General features: G+C 54.8%; 1 protein-coding gene across 4 annotated transcripts in view; it reads left to right on the forward strand.

The window, feature by feature from the left end:
• The first annotated feature begins 20 nt into the window (after nt 1-20).
• LOC147098703 (protein transport protein Sec24C-like) overlaps nt 21-27,342 on the forward strand; it is a 109,077-nt gene continuing 81,755 nt past the window's right edge. For 2 of the 4 annotated variants that reach the window (XM_085970750.1, XM_085970753.1), the window contains exon 1: nt 16,394-16,488. The gene's annotated coding sequence lies outside the window, so the exon portion shown is untranslated. Of the gene's footprint in view, nt 182-16,393; nt 16,489-16,524; nt 16,585-27,342 lie in introns of those variants that run through there. The other 2 variants (XM_085970751.1, XM_085970752.1) reach the window with 2 other exon arrangements.

Below are 27,342 nucleotides of genomic sequence, written 5' to 3' on the forward strand. Positions count from 1 at the left end.
GCCAAGAACAGGATCATCATTTCCAAATGCGCCTGCCTGGGCTGGGAGAGCAATGGGGAAAGCTGGTCAGTGCTGGCTCCCCTCTCTCAGCACAGCTTCACAGCTCCAAGATAGTTCAGGGTATTCGATTATGACAAGAATTGATTTCTGAAGGAACAATATGCATTGCTGATTGATTCAGGTATAGTTTTCATTTTGAGTTGCTACAAGATTTAGCTGTGATTGTGAGGAATAATATTTATTTATTGCAGACACTTCATGCACCGACTGTGACAAGAACCATAACAACAACCGCAGCAACTCAGCAATGTGTTCATTGTGCAGCGCACTGCAAACACACCGCTGCTGCACAACGTTTATGTAAAACATTTTTGATTCTGCAGGAAGTAAAGAAGTTATTCCATTATATAAAAAACAAAGAACTCGCGTTTCTCCCCTGCCTTTCACCACCTCAGGACGTCCCAAAGCGCTTCACAGCCAATGAAGCACTTTTGAAGTGTAGTCACTGTTGTAATGTAGGATAACACAGCAGCCAATTTGTGCACAGCAAGCTCCCACAAACAGCAATGTGATCATGACCAGATAATGTTTTTTAGGTGTTGGTTGAGGGATAAATATTGGCCCCAGGACCCCGGGGAGAACTCCCCCCTGCTCTTCTATGAAATAGTGTCAGGGAATCTTTTACCTCCAGAGCAGACAGATCACATCCAAAAGATGGCACCTCCGACAGTGCAGCACTCCTTCAGTACTGCCCCTCCGACAGTGCGGCACTCCCTCAGTACTGTCCCTCCGACAGTGCAGCACTCCCTCAGTACTGTCCCTCCGACAGTGCGGCACTCCCTCAGTACTGCAGTGCAGCACTCCCTCAGTACTGTCCCTCCGACAGTGCGGCGCTCCCTCAGTACTGTCCCTCCGACAGTGCGGCGCTCCCTCAGTACTGCCCCTCCGACAGTGCGGCACTCCTCAGTACTGCCCCTCCGACAGTGCGGCACTCCCTCAGTACTGTCCCTCCGACAGTGCAGCACTCCCTCAGTACTGCCCCTCCGACAGTGCGGCACTCCCTCAGTACTGTCCCTCCGACAGTGCAGCACTCCCTCAGTACTGTCCCTCTGACAGTGCGGCACTCCCTCAGTACTGTCCCTCCGACAATGCGGCACTCCCTCAGTACTGTCCCTCCGACAGTGCAGCACTCCCTCAGTACTGCCACTCCAAAAGTGCAGCGCTCCCTCAGTACTGTCCCTCCGACAGTGCAGCACTCCATCAGTACTGCCCTTCCGCTGGTGCGGTGCTCCCTCAGTACTGCCCCTCTAACAGTGCAGCGCTCCCTCTGTACTGCCCCTCCGACAGTGCAGTGCTCCCTCAGTACTGCCCCTCTGACAGTGCGGCGCTCCCTCAGTACTGCCCCTCTGACAGTGCGGCGCTCCCTCAGTACTGCTCCTCCGACAGTGCGGCGCTCCCTCAGCACTGCCCCTCTGACAGTGCAGCGTTCCCTCAGTACTGCCCCTCCGACAGTGCAGCGCTCCCTCAGTACTGTCCCTCCGACAGTGCGGTGCTCCCTCAGTACTGCCCCTCCGACAGTGCAGCACTCCCTCAGTACTGCCCCTCCGACAGTGTGGCGCTCGCTAAGTACTGCCCCTCTGACAGTGCAGTACTCCCTCAGTACTGCCCCTCCAACAGTGCGGCGCTCCCTCAGTACTGCCCCTCCGACAGTACGGCACTCCCTCAGTACTGCCCCTCCGACAGTGCGGTGCTCCCTCAGTACCGCCCCTCTGACAGTGCAGCGCTCTCTCAGTACTAACCCTCCGACAGTGCGCCACTCCCTCAGTACTGCCCCTCTGACAGTGCGGCGCTCCCTCAGTACTGCCCCTCCGACAGTATGGCACTCCCTCAGTACTGCCCCTCCGACAGTGCAGCGCTCGCTCAGTACTGCCCCTCCGACAGTGCGGCGCTCGCTCAGTACTGCCCCTCCAACAGTGCAGCGCTCCCTCAGTACTGCCCCTCCGACAGTATGGCACTCCCTCAGTACTGCCCCTCCGACAGTGCAGCGCTCGCTCAGTACTGCCCCTCCGACAGTGCAGCGCTCGCTCAGTACTGTCCCTCCGACAGTGCGGCGCTCCCTCAGTACTGCCCCTCCGACAGTATGGCACTCCCTCAGTACTGCCCCTCCGACAGTGCGGCGCTCGCTCAGGACTGCCCCTCCGACAGTGCAGCACTCCCTCAGTACTGCCCCTCCGACAGTACGGCGCTCGCTCAGTACTGCCCCTCCAACAGTGCAGCGCTCCCTCAGTACTGCCCCTCCGACAGTACAGCACTCCCTCAATACTGCCCCTCCAACAGTGCAGCGCTCCCTCAGTACTGCCCCTCCGACAGTACAGCACTCCCTCAATACTGCCCCTCCGACAGTGCGGTGCTCCCTCAGTACTGCCCCTCCGACAGTACGGCACTCCCTCAATACTGCCCCTCCGACAGTGCGGTGCTCCCTCAGGACTGCCCTCCGACAGTACGGCACTCCCTCAGTACTGCCCCTCTGACAGTACGGCACTCCCTCAATACTGCCCCTCTGACAGTGCGGTGCTCCCTCAGTACTGCCCCTCCGACAGTACGGCACTACCCTCAGTACTGCCCCTCCGACAGTACGGCACTCCCTCAGTACTGCCCCTCCGACAGTGCGGTGCTCCCTCAGTACCGCCCCTCTGACAGTGCAGCGCTCTCTCAGTACTAACCCTCCGACAGTGCGCCACTCCCTCAGTACTGCCCCTCTGACAGTGCGGCGCTCCCTCAGTACTGCCCCTCCGACAGTATGGCACTCCCTCAGTACTGCCCCTCCGACAGTGCAGCGCTCGCTCAGTACTGCCCCTCCGACAGTGCGGCGCTCGCTCAGTACTGCCCCTCCAACAGTGCAGCGCTCCCTCAGTACTGCCCCTCCGACAGTATGGCACTCCCTCAGTACTGCCCCTCCGACAGTGCAGCGCTCGCTCAGTACTGCCCCTCCGACAGTGCAGCGCTCGCTCAGTACTGTCCCTCCGACAGTGCGGCGCTCCCTCAGTACTGCCCCTCCGACAGTATGGCACTCCCTCAGTACTGCCCCTCCGACAGTGCGGCGCTCGCTCAGGACTGCCCCTCCGACAGTGCAGCACTCCCTCAGTACTGCCCCTCCGACAGTACGGCGCTCGCTCAGTACTGCCCCTCCAACAGTGCAGCGCTCCCTCAGTACTGCCCCTCCGACAGTACAGCACTCCCTCAATACTGCCCCTCCGACAGTGCGGTGCTCCCTCAGTACTGCCCCGTCGACAGTACGGCACTCCCTCAATACTGCCCCTCCGACAGTGCGGTGCTCCCTCAGGACTGCCCCTCCGACAGTACGGCACTCCCTCAGTACTGCCCCTCTGACAGTACGGCACTCCCTCAATACTGCCCCTCTGACAGTGCGGTGCTCCCTCAGTACTGCCCCTCCGACAGTACGGCACTCCCTCAGTACTGCCCCTCCGACAGTACGGCACTCCCTCAGTACTGCCCCTCTGACAGTACGGCACTCCCTCAATACTGCCCCTCCGACAGTGCGGTGCTCCCTCAGTACTGCCCCTCTGACAGTACGGCACTCCCTCAATACTGCCCCTCTGACAGTGCGGTGCTCCCTCAGTACTGCCCCTCTGACAGTACGGCACTACCCTCAATACTGCCCCTCCGACAGTGCGGTGCTCCCTCAGTACTGCCCCTCTGACAGTACGGCGCTCCCTCAATACTGCCCCTCTGACAGTGCGGTGCTCCCTCAGTACTGCCCCTCCGACAGTGCGGTGCTCCCTCAGGACTGCCCCTCCGACAGTACGGCACTCCCTCAGTACTGCCCCTCTGACAGTACGGCACTCCCTCAATACTGCCCCTCTGACAGTGCGGTGCTCCCTCAGTACTGCCCCTCCGACAGTGCGGTGCTCCCTCAGTACTGCCCCTCCGACAGTGCGGTGCTCCCTCAGTACTGCCCCTCCGACAGTACGGCACTCCCTCAGTACTGCCCCTCCGACAGTGCAGTGCTCCCTCAGTACTGCCCCTCCGACAGTACGGCACTCCCTCAGTACTGCCCCTCCGACAGTGCGGTGCTCCCTCAGTACTGCCCCTCCGACAGTACGGCACTCCCTCAATACTGCCCCTCCGACAGTGCGGTGCTCCCTCAATACTGCCCCTCCGACAGTGCGGTGCTCCCTCAGTACTGCCCCTCCGACAGTACGGCACTCCCTCAGTACTGCCCCTCCGACAGTGCGGTGCTCCCTCAGTACTGCCCCTCCGACAGTGCGGTGCTCCCTCAGTACTGCCCCTCCGACAGTACGGCACTCCCTCATTACTGCCCCTCCGACAGTGCGGTGCTCCCTCAGTACTGCCCCTCTGACAGTGCGGTGCTCCCTCAATACTGCCCCTCCGACAGTGCGGTGCTCCTTCAGTACTGCCCCTCGACAGTGCGGTGCTCCCTCAGTACTGCCCCTCCGACAGTGCGGTGCTCCCTCAGTACTGCCCCTCCGACAGTGCGGCGCTCCCTCAGTACTGCCCCTCCGACAGTGCGGTGCTCCCTCAGTACTGCCCCTCTGACAGTGCGGTGCTCCTCAGTACTGCCCCTCCGACAGTGCAGCGCTCCCTCAGTACTGCCCCTCCGACAGTGCGGTGCTCCCTCAGTACTGCCCCTCCGACAGTGCAGCTCTCCCTCAGTACTGCCCCTCCGACAGTACGGCACTCCCTCAGTACTGCCCCTCCGACAGTACGGCACTCCCTCAGTACTGCCCCTCTGACAGTGCGGTGCTCCCTCAGTACTGCCCCTCTGACAGTGCAGCTCTCCCTCAGTACCGCCCCTCTGACAGTGCGGTGCTCCCTCAGTACTGCCCCTCCGACAGTGCGGTGCTCCCTCAGTACTGCCCCTCTGACAGTGGGTGCTCCCTCAGTACTGCCCCTCTGACAGTGCAGCTCTCCCTCAGTACCGCCCTCTGACAGTACGGCACTCCCTCAGTACTGCCCCTCTGACAGTGCGGTGCTCCCTCAGTACTGCCCCTCCGACAGTGCAGCGCTCGCTCAGTACTGCCCCTCCGACAGTGCAGCACTCCCTCAGTACTGCCCCTCTGACAGTACGGCACTCCCTCAATACTGCCCCTCCGACAGTGCGGTGCTCCCTCAGTACTGCCCCTCTGACAGTGCGGTGCTCCCTCAGTACTGCCCCTCTGACAGTGCGGTGCTCCCTCAGTACTGCCCCTCTGACAGTGCGGTGCTCCCTCAGTACTGCCCCTCTGACAGTACGGCACTCCCTCAGTACTGCCCCTCCGACAGTGCGGTGCTCCATCAGTACTGCCCCTCTGACAGTGCGGCACTCCCTCAGTACTGCCCCTCTGACAGTGCGGCGCTCCCTCAGTACTGCCCCTCCGACAGTGCGGTGCTCCCTCAGTACTGCCCCTCCGAAAGTGCGGTGCTCCCTCAGTACTGCCCCTCCGACAGTGCGGCGCTCCCTCAGTACTGCCCCTCCGACAGTGCGGCGCTCCCTCAGTACTGCCCCTCCGACAGTGCGGCGCTCCCTCAGTACTGCCCCTCCGACAGTGCGGTGCTCCCTCAGTACTGCCCCTCCGACAGTGCGGTGCTCCCTCAGTACTGCCCCTCCGACAGTGCGGTGCTCCCTCAGTACTGCCCCTCCGACAGTGCGGTGCTCCCTCAGTACTGCCCCTCCGACAGTGCGGTGCTCCCTCAGTACTGCCCCTCTGACAGTGCGGTGCTCCCTCAGTACCGCCCCTCTGACAGTGCAGCTCTCCCTCAGTACCGCCCCTCTGACAGTACGGCACTCCCTCAGTACTGCCCTCCGACAGTGCGGTGCTCCCTCAGTACTGCCCCTCCGACAGTGCAGCGCTCCCTCAGTACTGCCCCTCTGACAGTACGGCACTCCCTCAATACTGCCCCTCCGACAGTGCGGTGCTCCCTCAGTACTGCCCCTCCGACAGTGCGGTGCTCCCTCAGTACTGCCCCTCCGACAGTGCGGTGCTCCCTCAGTACTGCCCCTCTGACAGTGCGGTGCTCCCTCAGTACCGCCCCTCTGACAGTGCAGCTCTCCCTCAGTACCGCCCCTCTGACAGTACGGCACTCCCTCAGTACTGCCCCTCCGACAGTGCGGTGCTCCCTCAGTACTGCCCCTCCGACAGTGCAGCGCTCGCTCAGTACTGCCCCTCCGACAGTGCAGCACTCCCTCAGTACTGCCCCTCTGACAGTACGGCACTCCCTCAATACTGCCCCTCCGACAGTGCGGTGCTCCCTCAGTACTGCCCCTCCGACAGTGCGGTGCTCCCTCAGTACTGCCCCTCCGACAGTGCGGTGCTCCCTCAGTACTGCCCCTCCGACAGTGCGGCTCTCCCTCAGTACTGCCCCTCCGACAGTGCGGTGCTCCCTCAGTACTGCCCCTCCGACAGTGCGGTGCTCCCTCAGTACTGCCCCCGGACAGTGCGGTGCTCCCTCAGTACTGCCCCTCCGACAGTGCGGTGCTCCCTCAGTAATGCCCCTCCGACAGTGCGGTGCTCCCTCAGTACTGCACCTCCGACAGTGCGGTGCTCCCTCAGTACTGCCCCTCCGACAGTGCGGTGCTCCCTCAGTACTGCCCCTCCGACAGTGCGGTGCTCCCTCAGTACTGCCCCTCCGACAGTGCGGTGCTCCCTCAGTACTGCCCCTCCGACAGTGCGGTGCTCCCTCAGTACTGCCCCTCCGACAGTGCGGTGCTCCCTCAGTACTGCCCCTCTGACAGTGCGGTGCTCCCTCAGTACTGCCCCTCTGACAGTGCGGTGCTCCCTCAGTACTGCCCCTCTGACAGTGCGGTGCTCCCTCAGTACTGCCCCTCTGACAGTGCGGCGCTCCCTCAGTACTGCCCCTCTGACAGTACGGCACTCCCTCAGTACTGCCCCTCCGACAGTGCGGTGCTCCCTCAGTACTGCCCCTCTGACAGTGCGGCTCTCCCTCAGTACTGCCCCTCTGACAGTGCGGTGCTCCCTCAGTACTGCCCCTCTGACAGTGCGGCACTCCCTCAATACTGCCCCTCTGACAGTGCGGTGCTCCCTCAATACTGCCCCTCTGACAGTGCGGCACTCCCTCAATACTGCCCCTCTGACAGTGCGGTGCTCCCTCAGTACTGCCCCTCCGACAGTGCGGTGCTCCCTCAGTACTGCCCCTCCGACAGTGCGGCGCTCCCTCAGTACTGCCCCTCCGACAGTGCGGTGCTCCCTCAGTACTGCCCCTCCGACAGTACGGCACTCCCTCAGTACTGCCCCTCTGACAGTACGGCACTCCCTCAATACTGCCCCTCCGACAGTGCGGTGCTCCCTCAGTACTGCCCCTCTGACAGTACGGCACTCCCTCAATACTGCCCCTCTGACAGTGCGGTGCTCCCTCAGTACTGCCCCTCTGACAGTACGGCACTCCCTCAATACTGCCCCTCCGACAGTGCGGCGCTCCCTCAGTACTGCCCCTCTGACAGTACGGCACTCCCTCAATACTGCCCCTCTGACAGTGCGGTGGTCCCTCAGTACTGCCCCTCCGACAGTGCAGCACTCCCTCAATACTGCCCCTCTGACAGTGCGGTGCTCCCTCAATACTGCCCCTCTGACAGTGCGGTGCTCCCTCAGTACTGCCCCTCCGACAGTGCGGCGCTCCCTCAGTACTGCCCCTCCGACAGTGCGGCGCTCCCTCAGTACTGCCCCTCCGACAGTGCGGTGCTCCCTCAGTACTGCCCCTCCGACAGTGCGGCGCTCCCTCAGTACTGCCCCTCCGACAGTGCGGCGCTCCCTCAGTACTGCCCCTCCGACAGTGCGGAGCTCCCTCAGTACTGCCCCTCCGACAGTGCGGCGCTCCCTCAGTACTGCCCCTCCGACAGTGCGGCGCTCCCTCAGTACTGCCCCTCCGACAGTGCGGTGCTCCCTCAGTACTGCCCCTCCGACAGTGCGGTGCTCCCTCAGTACTGCCCCTCCGACAGTGCGGTGCTCCCTCAGTACTGCCCCTCCGACAGTGCGGTGCTCCCTCAGTACTGCCCCTCCGACAGTGCGGCGCTCCCTCAGTACTGCCCCTCCGACAGTGCGGCGCTCCCTCAGTACTGCCCCTCCGACAGTGCGGCGCTCCCTCAGTACTGCCCCTCCGACAGTGCGGCGCTCCCTCAGTACTGCCCCTCCGACAGTGCGGTGCTCCCTCAGTACTGCCCCTCCGACAGTACGGCACTCCCTCAGTACTGCCCCTCTGACAGTACGGCACTCCCTCAATACTGCCCCTCCGACAGTGCGGTGCTCCCTCAGTACTGCCCCTCTGACAGTACGGCACTCCCTCAATACTGCCCCTCTGACAGTGCGGTGCTCCCTCAGTACTGCCCCTCTGACAGTACGGCGCTCCCTCAATACTGCCCCTCCGACAGTGCGGTGCTCCCTAAGTACTGCCCCTCTGACAGTACGGCGCTCCCTCAATACTGCCCCTCTGACAGTGCGGTGGTCCCTCAGTACTGCCCCTCCGACAGTGCAGCACTCCCTCAATACTGCCCCTCTGACAGTGCGGTGCTCCCTCAATACTGCCCCTCTGACAGTGCGGTGCTCCCTCAGTACTGCCCCTCCGACAGTGCGGCGCTCCCTCAGTACTGCCCCTCCGACAGTGCGGCGCTCCCTCAGTACTGCCCCTCCGACAGTGCGGTGCTCCCTCAGTACTGCCCCTCCGACAGTGCGGTGCTCCCTCAGTACTGCCCCTCCGACAGTGCGGCGCTCCCTCAGTACTGCCCCTCTGACAGTGCGGTGCTCCCTCAGTACTGCCCCTCCGACAGTGCGGCGCTCCCTCAGTACTGCCCCTCCGACAGTGCGGCGCTCCCTCAGTACTGCCCCTCCGACAGTGCGGTGCTCCCTCAGTACTGCCCCTCCGACAGTGCGGTGCTCCCTCAGTACTGCCCCTCCGACAGTGCGGCGCTCCCTCAGTACTGCCCCTCCGACAGTGCGGCGCTCCCTCAGTACTGCCCCTCCGACAGTGCGGCGCTCCCTCAGTACTGCCCCTCCGACAGTGCGGCGCTCCCTCAGTACTGCCCCTCCGACAGTGCGGCGCTCCCTCAGTACTGCCCCTCCGACAGTGCGGCGCTCCCTCAGTACTGCCCCTCCGACAGTGCGGCGCTCCCTCAGTACTGCCCCTCCGACAGTGCGGCGCTCCCTCAGTACTGCCCCTCCGACAGTGCGGCGCTCCCTCAGTACTGCCCCTCCGACAGTGCGGCGCTCCCTCAGTACTGCCCCTCCGACAGTGCGGTGCTCCCTCAGTACTGCCCCTCCGACAGTGCGGTGCTCCCTCAGTACTGCCCCTCCGACAGTGCGGTGCTCCCTCAGTACTGCCCCTCCGACAGTGCGGTGCTCCCTCAGTACTGCCCCTCCGACAGTGCGGTGCTCCCTCAGTACTGCCCCTCCGACTGTGCGGTGCTCGCTCAGTACTGCCCCTCCGACAGTGCGGTGCTCCCTCAGTAATGCCCCCTGACAGTGCGGTGCTCCCTCAGTACTGCCCCTCCGACAGTGCGGTGCTCCCTCAGTAATGCCCCTCCGACAGTGCGGTGCTCCCTCAGTACTGCCCCTCCGACAGTGCGGTGCTCCCTCAGTACTGCCCCTCCGACAGTGCGGTGCTCCCTCAGTACTGCCCCTCCGACAGTGCGGTGCTCCCTCAGTACTGCCCCTCCGACAGTGCGGTGCTCCCTCAGTACTGCCCCTCCGACAGTGCGGTGCTCCCTCAATACTGCCCCTCCGACAGTGCGGTGCTCCCTCAGTACTGCCCCTCTGACAGTGCGGTGCTCCCTCAGTACTGCCCCTCTGACAGTGCGGTGCTCCCTCAGTACTGCCCCTCTGACAGTGCGGTGCTCCCTCAGTACTGCCCCTCTGACAGTACGGCTCTCCCTCAGTACTGCCCCTCTGACAGTACGGCACTCCCTCAGTACTGCCCCTCCGACAGTGCGGTGCTCCCTCAGTACTGCCCCTCTGACAGTGCGGCACTCCCTCAGTACTGCCCCTCTGACAGTGCGGTGCTCCCTCAGTACTGCCGCTCTGACAGTGCGGCTCTCCCTCAATACTGCCCCTCTGACAGTGCGGTGCTCCCTCAATACTGCCCCTCTGACAGTGCGGCACTCCCTCAATACTGCCCCTCTGACAGTGCGGTGCTCCCTCAGTACTGCCCCTCCGACAGTGCGGTGCTCCCTCAGTACTGCCCCTCCGACAGTGCGGCGCTCCCTCAGTACTGCCCCTCCGACAGTGCGGTGCTCCCTCAGTACTGCCCCTCCGACAGTACGGCACTCCCTCAGTACTGCCCCTCTGACAGTACGGCACTCCCTCAATACTGCCCCTCCGACAGTGCGGTGCTCCCTCAGTACTGCCCCTCTGACAGTACGGCACTCCCTCAATACTGCCCCTCTGACAGTGCGGTGCTCCCTCAGTACTGCCCCTCTGACAGTACGGCACTCCCTCAATACTGCCCCTCCGACAGTGCGGTGCTCCCTCAGTACTGCCCCTCTGACAGTACGGCACTCCCTCAATACTGCCCCTCTGACAGTGCGGTGCTCCCTCAGTACTGCCCCTCCGACAGTGCGGCACTCCCTCAATACTGCCCCTCTGACAGTGCGGAGCTCCCTCAATACTGCCCCTCTGACAGTGCGGCACTCCCTCAATACTGCCCCTCTGACAGTGCAGCACTCCCTCAGTACTGCCCCTCTGACAGTGCGGTGCTCCCTCAGTACTGCCCCTCCGACAGTGCGGTGCTCCCTCAGTACTGCCCCTCCGACAGTGCGGTGCTCCCTCAGTACTGCCCCTCCGACAGTACGGAGCTCCCTCAGTACTGCCCCTCCGACAGTGCGGTGCTCCCTCAGTACTGCCCCTCCGACAGTGCGGTGCTCCCTCAGTACTGCCCCTCTGACAGTGCGGTGCTCCCTCAGTACTGCCCCTCCGACAGTGCGGCGTTCCCTCAGTACTGCCCCTCTGACAGTGCGGTGCTCCCTCAGTACTGCCCCTCCGACAGTGCGGTGCTCCCTCAGTACTGCCCCTCCGACAGTGCGGTGCTCCCTCAGTACTGCCCCTCCGACAGTGCGGTGCTCCCTCAGTACTGCCCCTCTGACAGTGCGGTGCTCCCTCAGTACTGCCCCTCCGACAGTGCGGCGTTCCCTCAGTACTGCCCCTCTGACAGTGTGGTGCTCCCTCAGTACATCCCCTCCGACAGTGCGGCGCTCCCTCAATACTGCCCCTCTGACAGTGCGGTGCTCCCTCAGTACTGCCCCTCCGACAGTGCGGTGCTCCCTCAGTACTGCCCCTCCGACAGTGCGGTGCTCCCTCAGTAATGCTCCTCCGACAGTACGGTGCTCCCTCAGTACTGCCCCTCCGACAGTGCGGTGCTCCCTCAGTACTGCCCCTCCGACAGTGCGGTGCTCCCTCAGTAATGCTCCTCCGACAGTGCGGTGCTCCCTCAGTACTGCCCCTCCGACAGTGCGGTGCTCCCTCAGTACTGCCCCTCCGACAGTGCGGTGCTCCCTCAGTAATGCTCCTCTGACAGTGCGGTGCTCCCTCAGTACTGCCCCTCTGACAGTGCGGTGCTCCCTCAGTACTGACCCTCCGACAGTGCGGTGCTCCCTCAGTACTGCCCCTCCGACAGTGCAGCACTCCCTCAGTACTGCCCCTCCGACAGTGCAGCACTCCCTCAGTACTGCCCCTCCGACAGTGCGGTGCTCCCTCAGTAGTGCTCAGCCTAGATTTTTGTGCTCAAGTCTCTGGAGTGGGACTCATGATCTTCTGACTCCGAGGTGAGGGTGCGACCAACTGAGACACAGCTGGCACCTCGACAACCTCAGGAAGATTAGGCGTGATCCTACTGTGAGTTCCTGAAAGCACTGAGACCATCTTATATCTGAAGGGCTCTGTTTAAATGCACATTGTCTCTTTTGAAAATATTGAGCTCTGCAGCTTTACTGCTCTGAAGAGAAATTGCACACAGTTCATGAACCCTCAGTGACCCCCATCACCCCCACAAACTCTACCTGCAAGAAGGACAAGAGCAGCAACATCGTGGGAACACATCATCTCCAAGTTCTCCTGCAAGTCATGACTTGGAAATATATCGCCGTTCCTTCATTGTTGCTGGGCCAGTGTCCTGGAATTCCCCACCTAACACTATCATGGAGCACCTTCACCACACGGACTGCAGCGGTTCAAGAAGAAGGCTCACCACCACTTTCTCAGGGCAACTAGGGATGGGCAATAAATGCCAGCCTTGCCAGCGACGCCCACATCCCTTGAAAATATAAAAATATGTGGCAGAACGGTTGCAGCTGATGTAAATATTCATCGAACCCATTTTTGGTGTTTTCGCATCCAGAGCACCACCCCATGCTCGCCTGTGTCCCTGCCAAATTCCACTGGCTCCGCATCCTACAACACATCGACTTCAAAATCTTCACTTGCTCTATAATTCCCTCCATGCTCTTGTTTCACCCTAGATCCCAACCTGCCCCCATTGCTGCGTGTCCGTCCCTTCCTCTGCTAAACCATCCCGGACAGAGCTTCGCGGGATCACTGCCCACTTTCTGGAATTCTTTCTGCCTCATTTCAACCCTTCTCGCCTTCAAAACCCTCCAGGAAACCTGCACTTGAAGCTCATCCTTGGTCATCTCGCCAAGCTCCACCAGATTTCTCAGTGTCTGAATTTTTCGCCCCTTCCTGTGAAGTGCCTTGATTTTAAAGAGTCTGTAATAGAGTAAGTTTGTTTTTTCGTATCTTCTCACTCTTCCCTTGGAGAGACTGATGTGTAACGGAAGGATTTGCAGGCTGATTCACAATCGGACAGGCCGCGGCATGATCGCTCCTTCCATGGCCGTCACCACGATGGGGTAGTCCTGTAGGGAGGGTTTTATGGCCTCTGACAACCCGCCACGATGAGGGGGAGGCCATCCATCCACACCCATCGAACCTGAGGATCCCGCTGAGACATCAACCCAGAATTCCGAGCTAGAGCTCCAGTCTCCGGGACTGTCTGCCGCAGGGTTTGAACCCTGCACCTTCTGACTCAGAGGCAAGAATGCTACCACTGAGCCAAGGGCTCCAGCCTGAGTTGTTTCATCTTCTACCTGTTGCAGGGATGCCCTCACCTGGAGGCAAGTTCCAAATGTTGGTTTAGTCGCTGGTTGGTGTGGCGCCACCTGCTGGCTCTCCTGTCCCAGGGCGATTCCACTGGGGCCAGGTCTGAAGTGGGGAACATCTGATGAAATTAGTCGGTGCTTCCACATGTTTAGAGCCCCACATTCACAGAATCACAGAATCACAGAAACCCCACAGTGCAGATAGAGGCCATTTCGGCCCATCGAGCCTGCACCGACACATATCCCACCCGATCCCCGTAACCCCTACACCAACACATATCCCACCCTATCCCCGTAACCCCACGTATTTAATCCCCCTAACACTAAGGGTCAATTTATCATAGCCAATCAACCTAACCCGCACATCTTTGGACTACATTTATCCTCCTCTTTTCTGATTTAGGTCCAGAATTTCAAGTCTATTATTTTAAAACTAACATTTTCAGGTGCAAATCACTAAATATGTTGCATTGTAAAATAAGTTTCATCAGAAAAGAGGTGCTTGGTGTAGAATTGTGAATTAAAATTTATATTCCTGCCAAGGTATAAAGAGACTAATTTAATTTTGCTCAGGTTCTAGCACCTGGCTTATACTGTCTGTCTTGAACTGCAGCGATTCTGCCCAGAAGCAAGCTCCGCACCTGTGTGTTTAAATAGATCATCTCACAGGAATTAAAATCTAAACCTTTTAGAGAGCCTGGGTGGGAATGCAGTGCGCTCTAACCATTTAAGTCGACACCAGGGACTCCTGGACACTTTTCAAACTCGCTTTGATAACACAATGGACATATGCTCCAAACCAAATGGTGTGAGAGTGCTTTGACCAGGCTGCTTCTCTCTGGAGTCAGGCCAGGACTAAACACTAAAGTTGCAGTGTGCACTAAGCCCTGTATCATGTCAGTCTACTGTTTCCCAAATTAATCTCCCACTGTCCCAGCAGAATGTGCTCTGTGACTGATTAGCTCATACCAGTGCCGCCAGTCACTGAGCACTATCGGCGAGACAAGCTGTTTAATACCCCTGCGGACTCCTTCATCTGTCAGTCTAACCTTTTCTGTCTCGAATGATGTCCGAAATTTCCTAAAACATGTTGTACATATAAACTAATCCCAGACAAAGTAACACAAAATACCTCTGTTATTTATTTATTAGTCAAGAAATAAATTATTTGTCTCACTCCAGAGACTTGAGCACATAATCCAGGCTGACCCTCTAGTGCAGTACTGAGGGAGCCCTGCACTGTCAGAGGGGCAGTACTGAGGGAGCGCCGGACTGTCAGAGGGGCAGTACTGAGGGAGTGCCAGACTGTCAGAGGGGCAGTACTGAGGGAGCGCTGCACTGTTGGAGGGTCAGTACTGAGGGAGCGCCGGACTGTCGGAGGGACAGTACTGAGGGAGCGCCGGACTGTCAGAGGGGCAGTACTGAGGGAGCGCCGGACTGTCGGAGGGGCAGTACTGAGGGAGCGCCGGACTGTCAGAGGGGCAGTACTGAGGGAGCGCTGGACTGCTGGAGGGGCAGTACTGAGGGAGCGCTGGACTGTCGGAGGGTCAGTACTGAGGGAGCGCTGGACTGTCAGCGGGGCAGTACTGAGGGAGCGCTGCATTGTCGGAGGGGCAATACTGAGGGAGCACTGCACTGTCGGAGGGGCAGTACTGAGGGAGTGCTGCACTGTCGGAGGGACAGTACTGAGGGAGTGCTGTACTGTTGGAGGGGCAGTAGGGAGGGAGTGCTGCACTGTCGGAGGGGCAGTACTGAGGGAGTGATGCAGTGTCGGAGGGGCAGTACTGAGGGAAAGTATTGAGGGAGCGCTGCAGTGTCAGTGGAGCAGTACTGAGGCAGTGCTGCACTGTTGGAGGGGCAGTACTGAGGGAGCGCCGCATTGTCGGAGGGGCAGTACTGAGGGAGTGCTGCATTGTCGGAGGGAGGGGCAGTACTGAGTGAGTGCTGTCGGAGGTGCTGGTTTATGAGACCTTAAATCGACAACAGTGACATTTCAAAAGTACTTCATTTGCTGTAAAGTGCTTTGGGACGCCCTGACATTGTGAAAAGCACAATAAAAATGCAAGTCTTTCTTTCAGTAAAGAATAGTGTGGAAGCTCTTGGTGACATGTGTATGGCAAAACGGAGGGGATGGGTGCCCAGGGTTAGTTATCCCTTTCATATCGTATGAACTGGAATCTGTAATGACCTGTTGCAAAACTGAAGGACAGATGCAGAACTCTCTCATAACTGCACTGAATTGTCAGCCGAGTTGATGTGCTCGAGTCCTTGAACTCACAGTCTTCTGACTCAGAGCCACCAGTGTGGCTTGAAGCCACGGGTCATTTCAATCACAAAAGCTGAGCTCACCAATAATAATATTTACTTTCGCTCAACACGACTTGTATTGGACATAGAAACATAGAAGATAGGAGCAGGAGTAAGCCATTCGGCCCCTTGAGCCTTTTCCGTCATTTAATGAGATCATGGCTGATCATCCAAATTCAGTACCCTGTCCCTGCTTTCTCCGCATATCCCTTGATCCCTTTAGCCTTAAGAAATATATCCAACTCCTTCTTGAATATATTTAATGAATTGGCCTCTACTGCCTTCTGTGGTAGAGAATTCCACAGGTTCACCACTCTCTGGGTGAAGAAATTCCTCCTCATCTCTGTCCTAAATGGCTTACCCCTTATCCTTAGAGTGGGTTAAGTCCCCGTGAACCTCTGTTCACAGTGGTCTGGTGCAAGTGAAGCTTCACCTGGAGTTTTCAGACTGGCCAGCTTTCTAGTTACACTAGTTTTGTTTTTAACTTTGAAAGTAAAATGTGCACTTTTTATACTGAAGAGCCACATTTGTTCAGAGAGCCGGCACAGGCACGATGGGCTGAATGGCCTCCTCCTGTGCTGTGCGATGATCCTATTGTGGCAGGTGTGAGAAAACCTGTGACAGGTTCCTCTCTGGGACTGAATGGGAGCAGAAGGACCAAGTGAGAGAACAAAGAATTCAGCCCAGTGCTGCTGCACTCTCGGTCTGTGTGTGTCCCGCCCCCTCTGGGCTACTCTGATTGGTCCAAAGTACATGATTGACAGCCCAATCTGTAATCTGATTGGTGAATCGACCCAGCAGTCAGCAGAGACGCCCGCCAGCCCTCAATGGGCAGTTCGAGGGCAAGAGCCGACCCCTGAATGACCCAGGCCACTCTCAACCTTTCACCCTTCACCTCCGCCCCCAGGGACTGACGGGGCTCAGCGTGCACCGCGCCTGCGCGACATCCGGGGGCCCGGCGGAGTTTTGTTGTTGTGCGCGCGTCTTTGCGTAGGTCACCACGTACGTGCGTGCGGCCGAGGGGAGAGGCGGACGTGGCAGCGGCGGAGCGAGAGGCCGGAGAGGTGAGAGAGAGGCCGGGGAGAGAGAGCCTGGGCCCGGGGAGAGAGACAGGCCCGGGGAGAGGGAGTGGGAGAGGCTCGGGGAGAGAGGCCGGAGAGGTGAGAGTGTAGGCCGGGCCCGGGGAGGGAGAGGGAGAGGCCCTGGGCCCTGGGCCCGGGGAGTGGGAGAGGCCGGGGAGGGAGAGGGGCCCGGGGAGTGGGAGAGGCCGGAGAGGTGAGACCGGAGAGGTGAGAGTGTAGGCCGGGGAGAGAGGCAGAGGCTCTGGGCCCGGGGAGGGAGAGGCCCTGGGCCCGGGCAGTGGGAGAGAGACCCGGGCCCCGCTCCTCAGGCTCCACACCTGCCCCCCCGGCTCCAGGCGCTCCCTCCCTGGGCTCTGGGTTGAAGCCTCATCCCCGGGACCGCAGCAATCGCGAGGCAGACAGACTTGCATTTCTGTAGCGCCTTTCCCCACCGTGGGATATCTCGGCGCTCCACAGCCAATGAAGTACTTTTTGAAGTGTAGTTGTTGTTGTAATGTAGGAAATGCAGCAGCCAATTTGCGCACAGCAAGCTCCCACAAACAGCAATGTGATAAATGACCAGATCATCTCTCTCGAGTTATTGGTTGAGGGATAAATATTGGCCCAGGACACCGGGGAGAACTCCCCTGCTCTTTAGTGCCACAGGCAATGTTCCCTGTAATTTGCGATCTATGTGCGCGGTATCTTTAAATTTGTAGCATGGCATCTTCCAGCGGCAGCAGCTGGTGAACGGCCTGCGTGGGGCAGCCCGATTACGGGAGGATTGGCCGCGGGATCGTTTACGTCCACCTGCGAGAGCAGACGGGGCCTCGGTTTAATGTCTCATCCGAAAGACAGCACCTCCGACAGTGCGGCACTCCCTCAGCACTGTACTGGAGTGTCAGCCTAGATTTTTGTGCTCCAGTCTCTGCCTGAGGCGAGCGTGCCGCCCACTGAGCTATGGTTGACACCTAAATGTATAGAAATGCAACTTAGCGGTTTAGTGCGCATTATTTTTGCTGCACAGTGCACGTTTGTAAAAAGAAAGGAAATTTTTTGTTCCTGATTAGTAAAATTGCACAAATATTTCTTCTCATTCAAATTAGTAGTAAAATGATTGGCTGTTAGCACGGCAAACTCACCACGGTTTTCTGAGAGTTTGAAGAGTGCCACGTTGTTTGGCTGGTGAATTCTGTTATCAAGCTGGATCATCGATTTGTGGTGCGCCCAAGTGTTGCCGGTTCTCGAGTCTCTCAATCACCCAGGCCTGGTGATGCGCTCGCCCTTCCTGCTTTTACGCTAAAATGTCATCAAGCTGAGAATACCGAGGGCGCAGCCCCTGTAAACCCACGGCTGTTTGGTCATTCCCCGTGAGCACGCGTTCTGTAGATTGCCAGTGTTTTATGAACATGCATATTCCAGCAGGAATTCTGTCATTTCAAGTGATGGGTTTGGGAACAAATAGAGTACCATTTACCTAAGTAAAAGTTGCTGTAGCATTTCTGCACTAGAAATAATTTTCAGTTGCGCACTTTTCTGCTGACGGTGCCCAGCTTGCTGTCTCTGCCGCCAGCCTGGATTTAAAGTGATTTCTTGTCTGACCTGAAATTGTGGATGAGCCAGAACTTTCCAGCTCGGTATTGGCAAAACCAAAGCTGTTCTCTTGGTTCCCCACTTCATATCTTGGTCCCTGGTTTTATCCCCGCTCCTGACTGCTCACTTAACTGACAGTGCACAGTCTTCATAGAATCATACAGCACAAAGGAGGCCATTCGGCTCATCGTGCCTGTACCGGCTCTTTGAACGAGCTCTCCAATTAGTCCCACTGCCCCCTGCTCGTTCCCCATAACCCTGCAAATTTTTCCTTTTCAAGTATTTATCCAATTCCCTTTTGAAAAGTTATTGTTGAATTTGCTTCCACCGCACTTTCAGGCAGCACATTCCAGAGCATAACAACTCGCTGCGTAAAAAAAATTCTCCATCTCCCCTTGGTGCTTGTTTGACCCTGAGCTGACCTTCAAACTCCACATTCACCCCACCTTTTCCTCCTTGGGAAACACTGATGCTCTCTGTTCCTGTATTTGCCTTTGCTGCCATTGTCCTTGACTTATCCAACTCCCCCCTCCCAGGCCTCCTGAGCTTAGCTCACTCAAAATTCTCCCACATTCTGTCACGTATTAAGTCCTGCTCACCTGTCCCTGCTGACCTTTTTGACCTTCATTAGTTCTTTGTCCTGCAGCATATTGATTTTAAAAGGTCTGTCTTCTAATCTTACTATGGCCGCGTTGCACCCCACCTCTGCAATCTCCTCCAGCCCTACACCCCCGCTCATCCTCTGCGCCCTCCCGTACCATTGGTGACAGAGCCTCCAGTCATCATATCCTGCACTCTGGAATTCTCTTCCTCAAGCCTGCTGCTTTGCCACTTGTCTCTTCACTTTCAAAAGCCTCCTCAGGATGCACCGATTTGGCCATCTTTCCCTAACACTCTCCTAACAATTGTCCGGTGTTCCACCTCTGACTGAAGTGCAAGTTGTTAATGGTTTATGATTTTTACTCAAAGTCTACCTTCTTGGAATACCAAGGTGGAACTCTGTATAGTCGAAGCCTTTGTTGCTTTGCATGTAACAAGCTTCTGCCTGAACTGCCCCTTTGAGTGGGGATTTAAATTTGAATTTTTCATGTTTTATACTGTCTTTGCTAGCTAGTTGTAATTCATTTTAAGTACATATCTCAAAGAATCTAAATTTAAAAAAACGAATTATATCTGCATTTGGATCATCTGACACTTTAGATCATTAGTCTTGAAATGAATCATTATTTGTTGCCTTGTCTGGATCATACGGAAGATTATTAAACAGCCCATGCGCTCTGCTTATTGTAGTGATCATCAGAAATGTATAATTGCAGTTACGGCTAATTGCTGTGTTCCCTCACTTTATCAAAGACTGAAATCTGAGGCTGTGACAGATGCTCCTGTTGGAATGACATTTGTACTCTGTGTCCCACTGAATTCAGAGTGCGAAGGGTGGGGCGATTTCGTCGTTGCATACCGGAGATATGTTATTAAAAGGATCAAGACTTAATTTTTGTGATCTTGCTGTGGGTCTGACTGTCCCTGATTTGTATCTTTGGTCACAGTCTATTACTGAGCAGTCACAGTGCATAATATCAATTGTACTGAAGTATATTCTTTCTGATGTGTTCTGACTTGTTTCCACTAATGCTCTTGTATTTTTGGTCTTGACTTTTCATCAAGCTGTCATTACTTCCTCTTCCCAGTCTATTGCTGTGTACCAGTCGGGCTCTGCCTCTTGGTACAGTCTCTCGATGTTTGACGTGGCATAAAATTGCAGCAGGGGCTTGGAGTATTAAATTAAGAGGACAGGTTGCATAAACTTGTATTATGATTGTATTCCCTTGAGTTTAGAAGATTGAGGGATGATCTGATCAAGGTGTTTAAAATATTAAAAGGATTTGATATATACAGAAAATATATATAGAATCGACTGCAACAGGACATAGAAAGGCTAGCAGAATGGGCAGACAAATGGCAGATGGCATTTAATAGAGAAGTGTGAGGTGATGCATTTTGGCAGAAGGAACAGGGAGAGGCAATATACACTTAATGGCACAGTTTTAAAGAGTGTGCGGGGACAGAGGGACCTGGGAGTTAATGTGCATAGGTCCCTGAAGGTGGCAGGACATATTGAGAGAGTGGTTAGCAAAGAATATGGGATCTTGGGCTTCATAAATAGCGGTATTGAGTACAAAAGTAGAGAAGTTATGCTGAACCTTTATAAAGCGCCGGTTAGGCCACAACTGGAGTATTGCGCCCAGTTCTGGTCACCACACTTTAGGAAGGATGTGAAGGCCCTCGAGAGGGTGCAGAGGAGATTTACCAGAATGGTTCCGGGGATGGGAAATCTTAGCTACAAGGATAGGTTGGAGAAGCTGGATTTGTTTTCATTAGAGCAAAGGAGGTTGAGGGGTGATTTGATCGAGGTGTACAAGATTATGACGGGTTTGGATAGGCTAGACGGGGAGAGGCTGTTCCCACTAGTTGATGGTACAAGGACTAGGGGACACAGATTTAAGGTTTTGGGCAAGAGATACAGGGGGGACGTGAGGAAAAACTTTTTTACGCAGCGCGTGGTGAGGACCTGGAATTCGCTGCCGACGGAAGTGGTGGAAGCGGACATACTCAATGTTTTCAAGGGGAGACTGGATAGGCACTTGAGGGAAATAAACTTGCAGGGCTATGGGGATAGAGCAGGGGAATGGGACTGACTGGATTGCTCTACAGAGAGCCGGCATGGACTCGATGGGCCGGATGGCCTCCTGTGCTGTTATGACGCTACGGTATATACAGGGAAACGATTTCCTCAGGTGGGGGACAAGGGGACATAATCTTAAAATTAGCGCTAGGCCATTGAGAAGGGAGATCGGGAGCACATGAAGGATAATAGAAATCTGGAATCCTCTCCCCCAAAAGGCTGTGGATGCTGGGACGATTGGAGTTTTCAAGACTGACCAATCGATTATTGTTGGGTATCGGGATGTGGAGCTAAGGCAAGTAAATGACGTTGAGGTACAGATCAGGGTGATCTAAGTGAATGGCAGATCAGAGTCGAGGGGCTGCATGGCCTCCTCGTGTTCTTCCTGTTCCAGATGTTACTCTTGGCAGCAGCTGAACAGTAATCTAACCCGTCGGGAAATGGTGGGTGAATCTTTTTAAATCTGAAATGATGCAGCGAAAACGCTTGGCTATTTAACGTTTAATCTTCCTTCCAAATGCACTGCATGGTGGTGGCTGCTTTTATTTCTAGTGCCGAGCCCAGAAATCTGTTCTGTGCGTTTCTGCTTGACAGAATTCAGCCTGTCCTGAAGCAGTGAGTTTGAGAAAATATTTCTTGGAACCCAAGCTGATGGACTGCTAGAGAATTAAATATGCCACAATCAAAATTGCACTGACTGAATGGGGTAACCTTCTCCGCACAGCAGTGAAAGTTGTAGATTTGGCGAATGGTTTTGAGCGGAGTGGAGTAATATGTTCTGTCTGAGGGGTTGTGGCACCAAAATGTTAGATCAGGCCACTGGGTCATTTGGAGATTGGGGTAATCCATTTTTAGTAATCTGCTCACTTTTCACTGGTTATTAACTGCACCAGTATAACTTCGAGTACATTTTTTTCACAAAGTAAATAAACTCTACGCTCCTTGTGTGAGGTAACCTGGTTTCGCATCCGTTTGCTTATTAGCTCCGGTGTCCCCCAAGGATCGATCCTTGGGCCCCCTCCTATTTCTCGTCTACATGTTGGCCCTTGGCGACAGCGCTGACGACACCCAGCTCTACCTCACTACCTCTTCTCTCGACCCCTCCACGGTCTCTAAATTGTCAGACTGCTTGTCCGACATCCAGTCCTGAATGAGCAGAAATTTTCTCCAGTTAAATATTGGGAAGACCGAAGCCATTGACAAACTCTGTTCCCCAGCCACTGACTCCATCGCTCTCCCTAACATCTGTCTGAGGCTGAACCACACTGCTCACAACCTTGGTGTCATATTTGACCCTGAATTGAGCTTCCGACCACACACCCGTAGCATAACTAAGACCGCCTATTTCCACCTCCGTAACATCGCCCGTCTCCGCCCCTGCCTCAGCTCATCCGCTGCTGAAACCCTCATCCATGCCTTTGTATATCTAGACTTGACTATTCCAACACACTCCTGGCTGGTCTCCCACATTCTACCCTACGTAAACTTGAGGTCATCCAACACTCGGCTACCCGTGTCCTAACTTGCACCAAGTTTCGTTCACCCATCACCCCCTGTGCTCACTGACCTACATTGACTCCTGTTTAAGCAACACCTCGATTTCAAAATTCTCATCCTTGTTTTCAAATCCCTCCATGGCCTCGCCCCTCCTTATCTCTGTAATCTCTTTCAGCCCCACACCTCCCCCCCCCCCCCCCCCCCCCCCCCCGAGATATCTGCGCTCCTCTTATTCTGCCCTCTTGAACATCCCTGATTATAATCGCTCAACCTTTGGTGGCCGTGCCTTCTGTTGCCTGGGCCCTAAGCTCTGGAATTCTCTGCCTAAACCTCTCCGCCTCGCTACCTCCTTTAGGATGCTCCTTAAAACCTACCTCTTTGACCAAGCTTTTGGTCACCTGCCCTAATTTATCCTTATGTGGCTCGGTGTCAATTTTTTTGTCTTTTAATACTCCAGTGAAGCGCCTTGGGACGATTTACTACGTTAAAGGCGCTATATCAATGCATAAATATATAAATGGTATTGTTGGCCTCGGTGGCAACCTTATCAGCTTAACTTTAGTCTGCCAGAGTTTCCAGCTCTTGATGAGCTGAAGGCTGTCTTGCCCCCCTGAACCCAACCTCTGTTGTTGGTACTGTGAAAAGACTGGCGGGTGAGCTTTTCCAGTTCCCAGTTAGCATTAGTCACTGCAGAGTATTGGTGATTTGCCTAAATTCTGGTGGCCAAATGCATGAGTAGCAGAGGTTTAGTTTGAGCTGTACACTGGAAATCTTTCGTACGTTGGATGGGAGGATTACATAGGACCAGGAGTAGGCCATTCGGCTCCTCGAGCCTGCTCCGCCATTCAATGCGATCGTGGCTGATCATCCAAATTCAGTACCCGGTCCCTGCTTTCTCCCCATACCCCTTGATCCCTTTAGCCTTAAGAAATATATCCAACTCCTTCTGGAATATATTTAATGTATTGGCCTCTACTGCCTTCTGTGGTAGAGAATTCCACAGGTTCACCACTCTCTGGGTGAAGAAATTCCTCCTCATCTCTGTCCTAAATGGCTTACCCCTTATCCTTAGACTGTGACCCCTGGATCTGGACTTCCCGACCATCAGGAACATCCTTCCTGCATCTAGTCTGTCCGGTCCTGTCAGAATTTTATAAGTTTCAATGAGATCCCCTCTCATTCTTCTAAACTCCAGTGAGTACAAGCCCAATCGACCCAATCTCTCCTCATACGTCATTCCTGCCATCCCAGGTATCAGCCTGGTGAATCTTCGCTGCACTCCTTCCATGGCAAGAACATCCTTCCTCAGATAAGGTGACCAAAACTGCACACAGTACTCAAGGTGTGGTCTCACCAAGGCCCTGTACAACTGCAGCAAGACATCCTTGTTCCTGTACTTAAACCCTCTCGCTACGAAGGCCAACATACCATTTGCCGCCTTAACCGCCTGCTGCACCTGCGTACTTACCTTCAGCGACTGGTGCACAAGGACACCCAGGTCTCGTTGCACTTCCCCTTCTCCCAATCTATTGCCATTCAGATAATCTGCCTTCCTGTTTTTGCCACCAAAGTGGATAACCTCGCATTTATCCACGTTATATTGCATCTGCCATGCTTCTGCCCAATCGCCCAACCTGTTCAAATCATCCTGGAGTTTCTCGGCATCCTCCTCACAGCACACACGCCCACCCAGCTTTGTGTCATCTGCAAATTTGGAGATATTACATCTAGTTCCCTTGTCTAGATCATTAATATATATTGTGAATAGCTGGGGTCCAAGGACCGATCCCTGCGGTACCCCACTAGTTACTACCTGCCACTCGGAAAAAGACCCGTTTATTTCAACTCTTTGCTTTCTGTCTGCCAACCAGTTCTCTATCCAAGTCAATACCTTGCCCCCAATCCCATGTGCCTTAACTTTACACGCTAATCTCTTATGCGGGACCTTATCAAAAGCCTTCTGAAAGTCCAAATACACCACATCCACTGGTTCTCCCTTATCTATTTTGCCAGTTACATCCTCAAAAAATTCCAGTAGATTAGTCGAGCACGATTTACCTTTTGTAAATCCATGTTGACTTTGTCCGATCCTGTCACTGTTTTCCAAGTGCTCAGCTATTATATCTTTTATAATGGACTCTAGCATTTTCCCCACTACCGATGTCAGGCTTACCGGTCTGTAATTCCCTGTTTTCTCTCTCTTGATGCTCACAATCTGCTTTATCCTTTAGCATGCAGGTCCAGCAAACTAAAGACAATTCATGTTGGATGAAGTTGTCCAGCTCCTTGGTTTGGTATTTGTATCCGTATCCATCGAAGCTATTCCGCAGCTGCAGGGAAAAATCATCCTGTTTTTGCAGTTGGCTACACCGTCAATTCCATGCTGGGATTGTTCCTCTACAATCTTCCCAAGATGTGGCCATGCAGTTAGTCTTCCAGAATGTTCTAATTGAAGCAGATCTCTAACTATGGCAAGGCCACATGAGGTTGTGCAGCTGTAGCTCAGGATTCTTCAACAATGCAAGAAGCTCGTCCATATCGCTCCTACCTGTATACGTATGAGGAGAGATGAAGTCGATTGGGCTTATATTCGCTAGAGTTTAGAAGAATGAGAGGGGATCTCTTTGAAACTTATAAAATTCTAACAGGACTAGACAGACTAGATGCAGGAAGGATGTTCCCGATGGCGGGGGAGTCCAGAACCAGGGATCACAGTCTAAGGATAAGGGGTAAGCCATTTAGGACTGAGATGAGGAGGAATTTCTTCACCCAGAGAGTGGTGAACCTGTGGAATTCTCTGCCACAAAAGGCAGTTGAGGCCAACTTATTAAATATATTCAAGAAGGAGTTGGATATATTTCTTCAGGCTAAAGGGATATAGGGAGAAAGCAGGGACAGGGTACTGAATTTGGATGATCAGCCATGATCTCATTAAGTGGCGGAGCAGGCTCGAGGGGCCGAATGGCCTACTCCTGCTATCTTCTATACCCCCCTGCCCCAGGCCACTGTTGCCTGAAAGCCTGTCTTATACGACAAATTCAGATGCAGTCAATCCATCATCTGCTGAAGCAGTGTGGTTGGTGATAGGAGCTTCACTCTCTGTAGAGGTTCCTGAGAGTCAATAAACTCAGCGTGACTGAAATAAAGACATTAACTCAGACCATGTGATGAGCAAAATGGTAGCTGAACTGAACACCTGCAAGACTGCCTCACCTGTGTAGAGCGCTCTCGCATTGCCCTGTGACTCATCCTGCTGTGCAGTGCATCGTCCCTCAGTGCTTGCGCCACAACTGTGTCTAGGAGTGTCTGGGCTCGGGTCCATAAATTGTGTCAAACTTAACTCTTGTCCTACTCCTCCACTCTGTGTCTGTCAGGACCTGTCGACCTTTTCTGTCTCCTTCAGTCGGGACTTGGCCTGGCCTGTGAAATGTGTTCTTATTTAAATGTTTTAAACATTTTGTATTTGTAAAATAAGGTTGATTCCCTCGGAAAAACTCGGGACATGTTGCTGATTTTCTGTTGCGCTTTTAAATCCCTATTTTAAATTTTCTGTGATTTGACAGTTTTAAAAACCTGTTTGAACCAAATGGCCTGTGGGTAACAGCTAGAATAACAAGGTGAGTTACAGGGATTTCCCAGAGGAGTAAGCAATTCTGCAGTTTCCCAATGAATTTCTTCACTTTAGTAATTGGTACCGTCCCTATGGAGGTAACTGTATACATTACTTCAGATTGTATGCAGTAAATCTCCAGTCCATTGTCTTCCTGATTAAAAAGGTGCTGGGTCAAAGCTGGGAATTCACAGGCATTGCCCTGCAGAGTGGCTGCACTGTTGTAGACTGGGCCCAGCGCAGGATCATTGAGCAAGGCACACTCAAAGCAGGAACACAATGTGTAACATCGCACGAATGTAGATTTTGCTGAAACCGTTGTTCAGATTAATACAGTACTGACATTAGTAGGCTGCCTGTGGGGAGATAGATGCCGGGACAGTTTCGTGGAATCTGTTTGATTTCTAAACAGCAATTGCGTATTAAGAGATTGTGCGGTATTCTTTCTACCAGTAGAATCATGTGCCTTGACATTCACTGTCAGTTTGGACAAATGTGTGTTTCAGTGTGATGCCTAAAACCAAGAAATACATCTTTGAAATCTTTGCATATTTCAATCCTAAAAGATTTTCCATCACCCGTATCCTGGGAACAGAATGGTCTGAGCATTGACGGGGCAAAGAATGGATGGTCAGGAGTTTATTTATTTTGTTAAGTCATAATAGAGCCTCTTTTTATAGGCGCATAAAACAGCAAGTCTATTTTCACTGTTGGGGGAGCCTTAGAAACTCCCCAGCACTTGGAATATGCTGTCCTCTTTACAAGTACTGTATGCCGAGTAATCTCAGTTTGAACTTGCTGCATTGAAAACTCCAGGAAACTCTCGATTTACCGGCACCTAAATAACCGGAAATCTCTGTTAACCGGCAAAATTCAGGAGTAGGTTCAGGTAAGTTTTACTTCATATTAGTGGCCGTTCCTGGATCTGTGGCCGTGTAACCGGGGTTCCTGCACCTGTTGCTATGCAACAGGGACGCCTGGATCTGTGGCCGTGTACGGGACTCTCGTACCTTGGTAAGTATACCTCTCTGTAATCTGGACTTTTTGATAAACTGGCACCATGCCAGTCCCGTCGGTGCCGGATAAAAAAGAGTTTCCTGCACCAGGTTGGAAACCTTGAGTTGATGTAGGCACTGGGCGCGGTTCAGGGTGAAGGACTGCGACGGCTTGTATAGGTTTTACTGGACCCTAAGTGGCTGAGTTGCATCTTTCCCGATGACACGGTGAGGTTTCTCCATGAGTAGTTGTGTAAGCAAGGAAGCTAACTCCGCACTACCAGGGTGGCAGGAGGGGTGTGACAATTGCTAAGTGCTTTGAGGTGAGAATGGGAGAGATAAACCAGGCTGGCTGCCCTCGGTCACTATCTGTTGAGCTTGCCTGGAGGTACACGTGGGAACAGGATTGGGCTGGTTGCAGATGGCCCCAGTATTGAACAGCTGGGCATCACCCACTGTCTAGATTTATGAAGTGTGGC

The sequence above is a fragment of the Somniosus microcephalus genome, chromosome 29 (genome assembly GCF_052327205.1).
Source record: "Somniosus microcephalus isolate GS21.2 chromosome 29, FLI_Smic_1.0, whole genome shotgun sequence".
Classification (NCBI taxonomy): Eukaryota; Metazoa; Chordata; class Chondrichthyes; order Squaliformes; family Somniosidae; genus Somniosus; species Somniosus microcephalus.